Below are 14,310 nucleotides of genomic sequence, written 5' to 3'. Positions count from 1 at the left end.
TGCTGCAGTGGAAGCGCTGTGTGCTGGGTGATAATGGTGAAAGGCGGGGCTGCATGTCATTTCCCAGAATCCCTTGCTGCAGTGGAAGCGCTGTGTGCTGGGTGATAATGGTGAAAGGCGGGGCTGCATGCCATTTCCCAGAATCCCTTGCTGCAGTGGAAGTGCTGTGTGCTGGGTGATAATGGTGAAAGGCAGGGCTGCATGTCATTTCCCAGAGTCCCTTGCTGCAGTGGAAGTGCTGTGTGCTGGGTGATAATGGTGAGAGGCGGGGCTGCATGTCATTTCCCAGAATCCCTTGCTGCAGTGGAAGTGCTGTGTGCTGGGGGATAATGGTGAAAGGCAGGGCTGCATGTCATTTCCCAGAATCCCTTGCTGCAGTGGAAGTGCTGTGTGCTGGGTGATAATGGTGAGAGGCGGGGCTGCATGTCATTTCCCAGAATCCCTTGCTGCAGTGGAAGTGCTGTGTGCTGTGGGATAATGGTGAAAGGCAGGGTTGCATGTCATTTCCCAGAATCCCTTGCTGCAGTGGAAGCGCTGTGTGCTGGGTGATAATGGTGAAAGGCAGGGCTGCATGTCATTTCCCAGAACCCCTTGCTGCAGTGGAAGCGCTGTGTGCTGGGTGATAATGGTGAAAGGCAGGGCTGCATGTCATTTCCCAGAATCCCTTGCTGCAGTGGAAGCGCTGTGTGCTGGGTGATAATGGTGAAAGGCAGGGCTGCATGTCATTTCCCAGAATCCCTTGCTGCAGTGGAAGCGCTGTGTGCTGGGTGATAATGGTGAAAGGCGGGGCTTGCATGTCATTTCCCAGAACCCCTTGCTGCAGTGGAAGCGCTGTGTGCTGGGTGATAATGGTGAAAGGCAGGGCTGCATGTCATTTCCCAGAACCCCTTGCTGCAGTGGAAGCGCTGTGTGCTGGGTGATAATGGTGAAAGGCGGGGCTGCATGCCATTTCCCAGAATCCCTTGCTGCAGTGGAAGCGCTGTGTGCTGGTGATAATGGTGAAAGGCAGGGCTGCATGTCATTTCCCAGAGTCCCTTGCTGCAGTGGAAGTGCTGTGTGCTGGGTGATAATGGTGAGAGGCGGGGCTGCATGTCATTTCCCAGAATCCCTTGCTGCAGTGGAAGTGCTGTGTGCTGGGGGATAATGGTGAAAGGCAGGGCTGCATGTCATTTCCCAGAATCCCTTGCTGCAGTGGAAGTGCTGTGTGCTGGGTGATAATGGTGAGAGGCGGGGCTGCATGTCATTTCCCAGAATCCCTTGCTGCAGTGGAAGTGCTGTGTGCTGTGGGATAATGGTGAAAGGCAGGGTTGCATGTCATTTCCCAGAATCCCTTGCTGCAGTGGAAGCGCTGTGTGCTGGGTGATAATGGTGAAAGGCAGGGCTGCATGTCATTTCCCAGAACCCCTTGCTGCAGTGGAAGCGCTGTGTGCTGGGTGATAATGGTGAAAGGCAGGGCTGCATGTCATTTCCCAGAATCCCTTGCTGCAGTGGAAGCGCTGTGTGCTGGGTGATAATGGTGAAAGGCAGGGCTGCATGTCATTTCCCAGAATCCCTTGCTGCAGTGGAAGCGCTGTGTGCTGGGTGATAATGGTGAAAGGCGGGGCTGCATGTCATTTCCCAGAACCCCTTGCTGCAGTGGAAGCGCTGTGTGCTGGGTGATAATGGTGAAAGGCAGGGCTGCATGTCATTTCCCAGAACCCCTTGCTGCAGTGGAAGCGCTGTGTGCTGGGTGATAATGGTGAAAGGCGGGGCTGCATGTCATTTCCCAGAATCCCTTGCTGCAGTGGAAGTGCTGTGTGCTGGGTGATAATGGTGAAAGGCGGGCCTGCATGTCATTTCCCAGAATCCCTTGCTGTAGTGGAAGCGCTGTATGCTGGGGGATAATGGTGAAAGGCAGGGCTGCATGTCATTTCCCAGAATCCCTTGCTGCAGTGGAAGGTCTGTGTGCTGGGGGATAATGGTGAAAGGCGGGGCTGCAGACCTGTCTAAGACATGCAAATGAGCACACAGTAATATTTCCATTTGATATATATATATATAAATAAAAAGCAATCCACCCCAGCAGGAGCGGACACAGGACAGCACTCAAAGGTAAGTAAGAAAACTTGTATTGCAAGTAAAACACAAACATGACCAACGTTTGGTCCTCGTGCTGCACCACCCCAAGGAAGGTCCCACGAGGACCGAAACGTTGGTCATGTTTGTGTTTTACTTGCAATACAAGTTTTCTTACTTACCTTTGAGTGCTGTCCTGTGTCCGCTCCTGCTGGGGTGGATTGCTTTTTATTTTTATATATATATATATATCAAATGGAAATATTCCTGTATGCTCATTTGCGCAGATATAAGTCCTGTCAGCTGCTGGATCTACTCTATGCATTTATTTCCTTGAAATGGGGTACACATAGATGTGTCAAAGCCTGTGGTCGTTAAGTGAACGCCCCTAGGCACATACCCCACAAAGGTTATGCTAATTGTGTCTGATTTCCATCTGTCATCCTAGTCACACCTGAACAATTAAACAAGCCCGTTACCTAATTGCACTTAGAGCCTCGTGTGATTATCCGTGAGCACCCACTTTCTACACTTCATAAAATAAAATAGTGATCTCACAAAATAAGGGTCATTTTGTTAAACCCTTTGGCCAAAGCGGTATAAGCCTGCAAGCCACGACAAGGCCTAACCACATTTGCAGGTACCTGCACCGAATATGTGTCGTTATTGTCCCACGGGCTGGTCACAAATGTAGGGGAAGTCCTGACGGGGTTACATAAAGCATATGCTTATTGTGAGAAGTGCCATGAAAAGCTGGCCAAAAGCCAGAATCAGAGTCACATGGACCTAAACTGTAGGTGTACAAATTCCCTGGTGCCAATGTAATATAACTTACACATATTTCTTTCTACCACAAACAAACACTTACAGAGCCCAGTGCTACATCCAATGGCAACAATACACCGTGAAATACCTATATATCTCTTGAATAAAAGGGTCATTTAGTTTAACACTTGGGCCAAAGCATGGTGAGCCTGTGAGCCACTCTCAAGACATGACCATAATTCACAGGTCCTAACGCTGATTACAATTCTTAATAACCTGTACCATACTAGGAAGAATGATCATAGTTGATCTGTCATAGTCAGCGGCACGGTTGTAAATCTGATTGAAATTCTTATTTACCTGGACAATACCAGGAAGAATACTCTGTATTAGACCTGTCGCAATCAGCTGCACGCAAAGACCTGCGCATGTGGAAAGTGGGATGGGGCCGAGCCTTAAACCGGTCAGTTAGGCAAATCAGTGTTAGGACCTGCTACGGCCATGCCTTGTATGTGGCAGCAGGCTTAATGCGCTTTGGCCAAAGGGTTAAACTAAATGACCCTTTTATTCAAGAGAATATATAGGTATTGCACTGTGTATTGTTGCCATTGGATGTAGCACTGGGCTCTGTAAGTGTTTGTTTGTACTATATATCGCCACGCCCAGTAGCACTCCGTTTTGACATTTATACACACATATATATATATATATATATATATATATATATATATTTTGTGGTAACTTTTGGGGCTTAAATGAGCTTACTGGGTATTTGTGTGTTTTGTACATATTTCTTTCTGTCAGCCTTACACATTCACCTGTTCTTCAGTGGAGGGTGAGGTGCAGGCTGACAATGGGGTGTATCGTACCCCTGAAAGGGGGAGACATACACCTCCAAGGAACTGCCCTGTAAAGCAGATGAGCCAATAAACCTACCCCCTACGACGTTTCAGTGACGCTATAATAAAATGCCCTCAGGGAGTAGGCAGCAAGGAGAAGGCTCGGCCTAATATTTACGGAAGCCTGCACATATTACCGCGCTGCGCATACACACGTGTGTACACGCCCTACGAGTGTGGCTAACGGCGTGAAAACAACCCGTGACCCGCGGAAACCTGGCTGGGTCAACTGACAGACACGCGTGTTTTTCTTCCGGCGACGGGCCCGCGTCACGTGAGCGGTTCAGCCAACGAGGGCGAACCCCCCGGTATAAGCAAGATGGCGCTCGTCAGCAGCGCGGTGCGACGTCACAGGATAGTGGTGCCGCCCTGCAGCACTATAATCGAGTCCTAATTCTGTATTGTACACAGTATACATATAATTATAGCCGGGGGTGAGGGGGGGGGGGCGTTGTGTGTGTGTGTGTGTACAGTATATATATATTTGTAACGGAGGATATATATAAAACAGAAATCGCCGTGTTAGTCCAGTTGCGATAGTGCAGAATAAATGAGTACTCATTTATTCTGCACTATATATATATATATATATATATATATATATATATATATATATATATATATGCAAATGGAAATATTCCTGTGTGCTCATCTGCATGTCTTAGACAGGTCTGCACCCCGCCTTTCACCATTATCCCCCAGCACACAGCACTTCCACTGCAGCAAGGGATTCTGGGAAATGACATGCAGCCCCGCCTTTCACCATTATCACCCAGCACACAGCACTTCCACTGCAGCAAGGGATTCTGGGAAATGACATGCAGCCCCGCCTCTCACCATTATCCCCCAGCACACAGCACTTCCACTGCAGCAAGGGATTCTGGGAAATGACATGCAGCCCCGCCTCTCACCATTATCCCCCAGCACACAGCACTTCCACTGCAGCAAGGGATTCTGGGAAATGACATGCAGCCCCGCCTTTCACCATTATCACCCAGCACACAGCGCTTCCACTGCAGCAAGGGATTCTGGGAAATGACATGCAGCCCCGCCTTTCACCATTATCCCCCAGCACACAGCGCTTCCACTGCAGCAAGGGATTCTGGGAAATGACATGCAGCCCCGCCTTTCACCATTATCACCCAGCACACAGCGCTTCCACTGCAGCAAGGGATTCTGGGAAATGACATGCAGCCCCGCCTTTCACCATTATCACCCAGCACACAGCACTTCCACTGCAGCAAGGGATTCTGGGAAATGACATGCAGCCCCGCCTCTCACCATTATCCCCCAGCACACAGCACTTCCACTGCAGCAAGGGATTCTGGGAAATGACATGCAGCCCCGCCTCTCACCATTATCCCCCAGCACACAGCACTTCCACTGCAGCAAGGGATTCTGGGAAATGACATGCAGCCCCGCCTTTCACCATTATCACCCAGCACACAGCGCTTCCACTGCAGCAAGGGATTCTGGGAAATGACATGCAGCCCCGCCTTTCACCATTATCCCCCAGCACACAGCGCTTCCACTGCAGCAAGGGATTCTGGGAAATGACATGCAGCCCCGCCTTTCACCATTATCACCCAGCACACAGCGCTTCCACTGCAGCAAGGGATTCTGGGAAATGACATGCAGCCCCGCCTTTCACCATTATCACCCAGCACACAGCACTTCCACTGCAGCAAGGGATTCTGGGAAATGACATGCAGCCCTGCCTTTCACCATTATCCCCCAGCATACAGCACTTCCACTGCAGCAAGGGATTCTGGGAAATGACATGCAGCCCCGCCTTTCACCATTATCCCCCAGCACACAGCGCTTCCACTGCAGCAAGGGATTCTGGGAAATGACATGCAGCCCCGCCTTTCACCATTATCACCCAGCACACAGCGCTTCCACTGCAGCAAGGGATTCTGGGAAATGACATGCAGCCCCGCCTTTCACCATTATCACCCAGCACACAGCACTTCCACTGCAGCAAGGGATTCTGGGAAATGACATGCAGCCCCGCCTCTCACCATTATCCCCCAGCACACAGCACTTCCACTGCAGCAAGGGATTCTGGGAAATGACATGCAGCCCCGCCTCTCACCATTATCCCCCAGCACACAGCACTTCCACTGCAGCAAGGGATTCTGGGAAATGACATGCAGCCCCGCCTTTCACCATTATCACCCAGCACACAGCGCTTCCACTGCAGCAAGGGATTCTGGGAAATGACATGCAGCCCCGCCTTTCACCATTATCACCCAGCACACAGCACTTCCACTGCAGCAAGGGATTCTGGGAAATGACATGCAGCCCCGCCTTTCACCATTATCACCCAGCACACAGCACTTCCACTGCAGCAAGGGATTCTGGGAAATGACAAGCAGCCCCGCCTTTCACCATTATCACCCAGCACACAGCGCTTCCACTGCAGCAAGGGATTCTGGGAAATGACATGCAGCCCCGCCTTTCACTATTATCACCCAGCACACAGCGCTTCCACTGCAGCAAGGGATTCTGGGAAATGACATGCAGCCCTGCCTTTCACCATTATCACCCAGCACACACCGCTTCCACTGCAGCAAGGGATTCTGGGAAATGACATGCAGCCCTGCCTTTCACCCTTATCCCCCAGCACACAGCGCTTCCACTGCAGCAAGGGATTCTGGGAAATGACATGCAACCCCGCCTTTCACCATTATCGCCCAGCACACAGCGCTTCCACTGCAGCAAGGGATTCTGGGAAATGACATGCAGCCCTGCATTTCAACATTATCACCCAGCACACAGCACTTCCACTGCAGCAAGGGATTCTGGGAAATGACATGCAGCCCCGCCTTTCCCCATTATCACCCAGCACACAGCACTTCCACTGCAGCAAGGGATTCTGGGAAATGACATGCAGCCCTGCCTTTCACCCTTATCCCCCAGCACACAGCGCTTCCACTGCAGCAAGGGATTCTGGGAAATGACATGCAGCCCTGCCTTTCACCATTATCACCCAGCACACAGCACTTCCACTGCAGCAAGGGATTCTGGGAAATGACATGCAAATGAGCACACAGTGCCACTTTTTGCTTCAAAAACCATTTTTAACATGGTTCCCTATAGGCTTATGTGTGTGTGTATATATATATATACACACACACACACACACACAATGGCTGCACTCACAGGGAATAGTCTGTGCACGGTATAGATATACATACAACTCATTACCAGCACCAGAAATATGCAAAAGTAATGTGTGTGTGTGTACGTGCGTGTGTGTGTGTGCGTGCGTGTGTGAGTGCGTGCTGGGTGTAGTCGGTATGTGGCGGGGGGAGGGGCGGGGGATCTCTCTTTGCTCCCCCCTCCTCTTTCTGTTTCTGGGTAAATTCATTTTGTGATCCACTGAAGCAGATTCACTGACAGCCAGGCGGGAGGCAGAGAGATATATCTGTATATACGCAATCATATATACATACACACACACATATATATATATACATTGTGAGACGGAGGTATATATATATATATATATACATATATATATATATATATATATATATATATATATATACATACGATACACAGATAAAAACACACACACTGTGAAGCAGCGATATATAGACACACAGATACACACTAATAAATAAACAGGGATACAATGTGATAACACAAAAACACACACAGAGAGGCAAAAATACACTGATGCAAACACACACACACATAGGATACACAGATACAAACACACACACATAGGGTACACAGATACAAACACACACACACACACACACACACACACACACACATACATAGGATACACAGATACAAACACACACACACATAGGATACACAGATACAAATACACACACACATATGATACACAGATACAAACACACACACACACACATAGGATACACAGATACAAACAAACACACATACGATACACAGATAAAAAAACACACAGATAAACACACACACACACTTATAGAATACACAGATACAAACACACACACAGGACACATAGATACAAACACACTTATAGGATACACAGATACAAACACACACACAGGAGAAACAGATACAAACACACACACTTATAGGGCACAGATACAAACAAACACACAAGATACAAAGATTTAAACACACACACACTTCTAGGCTACACAGATACAAACACACACACACTTCTAGGCTACACAGATACAAACACACACACACACTTCTAGGATACACAGATACAAACACAAACACATAGGATACACAGATACAAACACACACACACACATAGGAAACACAGATACAAACACACACACATAGGATACACAGATACAAACACACACATAGGATACACAGACACAAATACACACACAGAGGCAAAGATACACTGATGCAAACACACAAACACATAGGATACACAGATACAAACACACACACACACACATAGGAAACACAGATACAAACACACACACACATAGGATACACAGATACAAACACACACACACACATAGGATACACAGATACAAACACACACACACACACACACATAGGATACACAGATACAAATACACACACTTCTAGGATACACAGATACAAATACACACACAGAGGCAAAGATACACTGATGCAAACACACAAACACATAGGATACACAGATACAAACACATACACACATAGGAAACACAGATACAAACACACACACACATAGGATACACGGATACAAACACACACACACACATAGGATACACAGATACAAACACACACACACACATAGGATACACAGATACAAATACACACACTTCTAGGATACACAGATACAAATACACACACAGAGGCAAAGATACACTGATGCAAACACACAAACACATAGGATACACAGATACAAACACACACCGCACACACACATAGGATACACAGATACAAACACACATACACGCACATAGGATACACAGATACAAACACACACACACACACATAGGATACACAGATACAAATACACACACTTCTAGGATACACAGATACAAATACACATACAGAGGCAAAGATACACTGATGCAAACACACAAACACATAGGATACACAGATACAAACACACACACATAGGATACACAGATACAAATACACACACATATATGATACACAGATACAAACACACACACACACACACATAGGATACACAGATACAAACACACACACACACACACATATGATACACAGATACAAACACACACACATAGGATACACAGATACAAATACACACACACATATGATACACAGATACAAACACACACACACACACACACACACACATAGGATACAGAGATACAAGTACACACACACATATGATACACAGATACAAACACACACACACACACACACACACACGCATAGGATACACAGATAAATAACACACAGATAAACACACACACACACACGTATAGAATACACAGATACAAACACACACACAGGACACATAGATACAAACACACTTATAGGATACACAGATACAAACACACACACACAGGAGAAACAGATACAAACACACACACACTTATAGGACACAGATACAAACAAACACACAAGATACAAAGATTTAAACACACACACACTTATAGGCTACACAGATACAAACACACACACACTTCTAGGCTACACAGATACAAACACACACACACTTCTAGGATACACAGACACAAACACACAAACACATAGGATACACAGATACAAACACACACACACATAGGAAACACAGATACAAACACACACACACATAGGATACACAGATACAAACACACACTTCTAGGATACACAGATACACATACACACACAGAGGCAAAGATACACTGATGCAAACACACAAACACATAGGATACACAGATACAAACACATACACACATAGGAAACACAGATACAAACACACACATACACATAGGATACACAGATACAAACACACACACACACACATAGGATACACAGATACAAACACACACACACACACATAGGATACACAGATACAAATACACACACTTCTAGGATACACAGATACAAATACACACACAGAGGCAAAGATACACTGATGCAAACACACAAACACATAGGATACACAGATACAAACACACACGCACACACACATAGGATACACAGATACAAACACACACACACGCACATAGGATACACAGATACAAACACACACACACACACATAGGATACACAGATACAAATACACACACTTCTAGGATACACAGATACAAATACACATACAGAGGCAAAGATACACTGATGCAAACACACAAACACATAGGATACACAGATACAAACACACACACACACATAGGAAACACAGATACAAACACACACACATAGGAAACACAGATACAAACACACACACATAGGATACACAGATACAAATACACACACATATGATACACAGATACAAACACACACACACACACACATAGGATACACAGATACAAACACACACACACACATATGATACACAGATACAAACACACACACACACACACATAGGATACACAGATACGAATACACACACACATATGATACACAGATACAAACACACACACACACACACATAGGATACAGAGATACAAATACACACACACATATGATACACAGATACAAACACACACACACACACACACACACACACACACACATAGGATACACAGATACAAACACACACACACACATAGGATACACAGATACAAATACACACACATATATGATACACAGATACAAACACACACACACACACACACACACACAGGATACACAGATACAAACACACACACACACATATGATACACAGATACAAACACACACGCACACACACACAGGATACACAGATACAAATACACACACATATGATACACAGATACAAACACACACACACACACACACACACACACACACACACACAGGATACACAGATACAAACACACACACATAGGATACACAGATACAAATACACACACACATGATACACAGATACAAACACACACACACACAAACACATAGGATACACAGATACAAACACACACACATAGGATACACAGATACAAACACACACACACACATATGATACACAGATACAAACACACACACACACACACACACACACACATACACATAGGATACACAGATACAAACACACACACACATATGATACACAGATACAAACACACACACACACATACACATAGGATACACAGATACAAATACACACACACACATATGATACACAGATACAAACACACACACACACATAGGATACACAGATACAAACAAACATACATACGATACACAGATTAAAAAAACACACAGATAAACACACACACACACACACACACTTATAGAATACACAGATACAAACACACACACAGGACACATAGATACAAACACACTTATAGGATACACAGATACAAACACACACACAGGATACAAAGATTTAAACACACGTACACTTCTAGGCTACACAGATACAAACACACACACACACTTCTAGGATACACAGATACAAATACACACACAGAGGCAAAGATACACTGATGCAAACACACAAACACATAGGATACACCGATACAAACACACACACATAGGAAACACAGCTACAAACACACACACACACACACACACACACACACACACACACACAGGAAACACAGATACAAACACACACACACATAGGAAACACAGATACAATCACACACACACACACACATAGGATACACAGATACAAACACACACACACATAAGAAACACAGATACAAATACACACACACACACATAGGATACACAGATACAAATACACACACACATATGATACACAGATACAAATACACACACACATATGATACACAGATACAAATACACACACACATATGATACACAGATACAAACACACACACACACACAGACACACACATAGAATACACAGATACAAACACACACACAGGACACATAGATACAAACACACTTATAGGATACACAGATACAAACACACACACAGGAGAAACAGATACAAACACACACACACTTCTAGGATACACAGATACAAACACACACACTTCTAGGATACACAGATACAAACACACACACTTCTAGGATACACAGATACAAACACACACACTTCTAGGATACACAGATACAAACACACACATTCCTAGGATACACAGATACAAACACACACACTTACACTTCTTGGATACACAGATACAAACACACACACACACACACACTTCTAGGATACACAGATACAAACACACACACTTCTAGGATACACAGATACAAACACACACACTTCTAGGATACACAGATACAAACACACACACTTCTAGGATACACAGATACAAACACACACACTTCTAGGATACACAGATACAAATACACACACAGAGGCAAAGATACACTGATGCAAACACATAGGATACACAGATACAAACACACACACACATAGGAAACACAGATACAAACACACACACACATAGGAAACACAGATACAAACACACACACACATAGGAAACACAGATACAAACACACACACACACATAGGATACACAGATACAAACACACACACACACACATAGGAAACACAGATACAAATACACACACACACATAGGATACACAGATACAAATACACACACACATATGATACACAGATACAAACACACACACACACACACACACACACACACACACACACACACACACACATAGGATACACAGATACAAACAAACACACATACGATACACAGATAAAAAACACACAGATAAAAACACACACACACATAGAATACACAGATACAAACACACACACAGGACACATAGATACAAACACACTTATTGGATACGCAGATACAAACACACACACAGGAGAAACAGATACAAACACACACACACACACTTCTAGGATACACAGATACAAACACACACTTCTAGGATACACAGATACAAATACACACACATAGGATACACAGATACAAACACACACACACATAGGATACACAGATACAAACAAATACACACACACACACACACACACACATTTCTAGTATACATAGATACAAACACAAACACACACAGGATACAAAGATACAAACACACACACACAGCTACAAACACACATATAGGATACAAAGATACACACAGAGGATACACAGATACAAACACACACACATAGGATACACACACAGGATACAAAGATACAAACACACACAAACATAGGATACACAGATACAAACACACACACATAGAATACACATAAAAACATACACACAGAATACACAGATACACACACACACACACAGGATACACAGATACAAACACACACAAACACACACACATAGCATAGATAGATAGATACAAACACACACACACACACACACACACATAGGATACACAGATACAAACACACACACGCACACACATTTCTAAGATACACAGATACAAACACATACACACATAGGATACACAGATACAAACACACACACACACACACACACACACACACACACACACACATTTCTAAGATACACAGATACAAACACACACACACACACACACACACACACACACACACATAGAATACACAGCTACAAACACAAACACACATATAGGACACAAAGATACAAACACACACAGGATATACAGATACAAACACACACACATAGGATACACACACACACACAGAGGATACAAAGATACAAACACACACAAACATAGGATACACAGATACAAACACACACACAAAGAATACACATAAAAACACACACACACACACACACACACAGGATACACAGATACAAACACATACAGTTAGGTCCGGAAATAATTGGGCACTAACACAATTTCATGATTTTGGCTCTGTACGCCACCACAATGGATTTGAAATGAAACAACTGAGATGCAATAGAAGTGCAGACTTTCAGCTTTAATTCAAGGGGTTGAACACAAATATCGTATGAAACGTTTAGGATTTGCAACCATTTTCATACACAGTCCCGTTATTTCAGGGGCTCAAATGTAATTGGACAAATTAACACAATCTTAAATAAAATGTTCATTTTTAATACTCTGTGGAGAATCCTTTGCAGGCAATGACTGCTTGAAGTCTGGAACGCATGGACATCACCAAACGCTGGGTTTCCTCCTTTGTGATGCTTTGCCAGGCCTTTACTGCAGCTGTTTTCATTTGTTGTTTGTTCGTGGGTCTTTCTGCCTTAAGTTTTGTCTTCAGCAAGTGAAATGCATGCTCGATCGGGTTGAGATCAGGTGATTGACTCGGCCATTGCAGAATATTCTACTTTGCCTTAAAAAACTCCTGGGTTGCTTTCGCAGTATGTTTTGGGTCATTATCCATCTGTAAAGTGAAGCGCCGTCCAATCAACTTCGCTGAATTTGGCTGAATCTGAGTAGACAATATATCCCTATACACTTCAGAATTCATCCGGTTGCTTCTGTCTTCTTTCACATCATCAAGAAACACAAGTGACCCAGTGCCATTGTTAGCCATGCATGCCCATGCCATCACACTGCCTCCACCGTGTTTTACAGATGATGTGGTATGCTTCGGATCATAAGCTGTTCCAAGCCTTC

This window comes from Ascaphus truei, unplaced genomic scaffold, assembly GCF_040206685.1.
Source record: "Ascaphus truei isolate aAscTru1 unplaced genomic scaffold, aAscTru1.hap1 HAP1_SCAFFOLD_453, whole genome shotgun sequence".
NCBI lineage: Eukaryota > Metazoa > Chordata > Amphibia > Anura > Ascaphidae > Ascaphus > Ascaphus truei.
The sequence above is the reverse complement of the archived record's forward strand: the minus strand, read 5'-3'. Positions refer to the sequence as shown.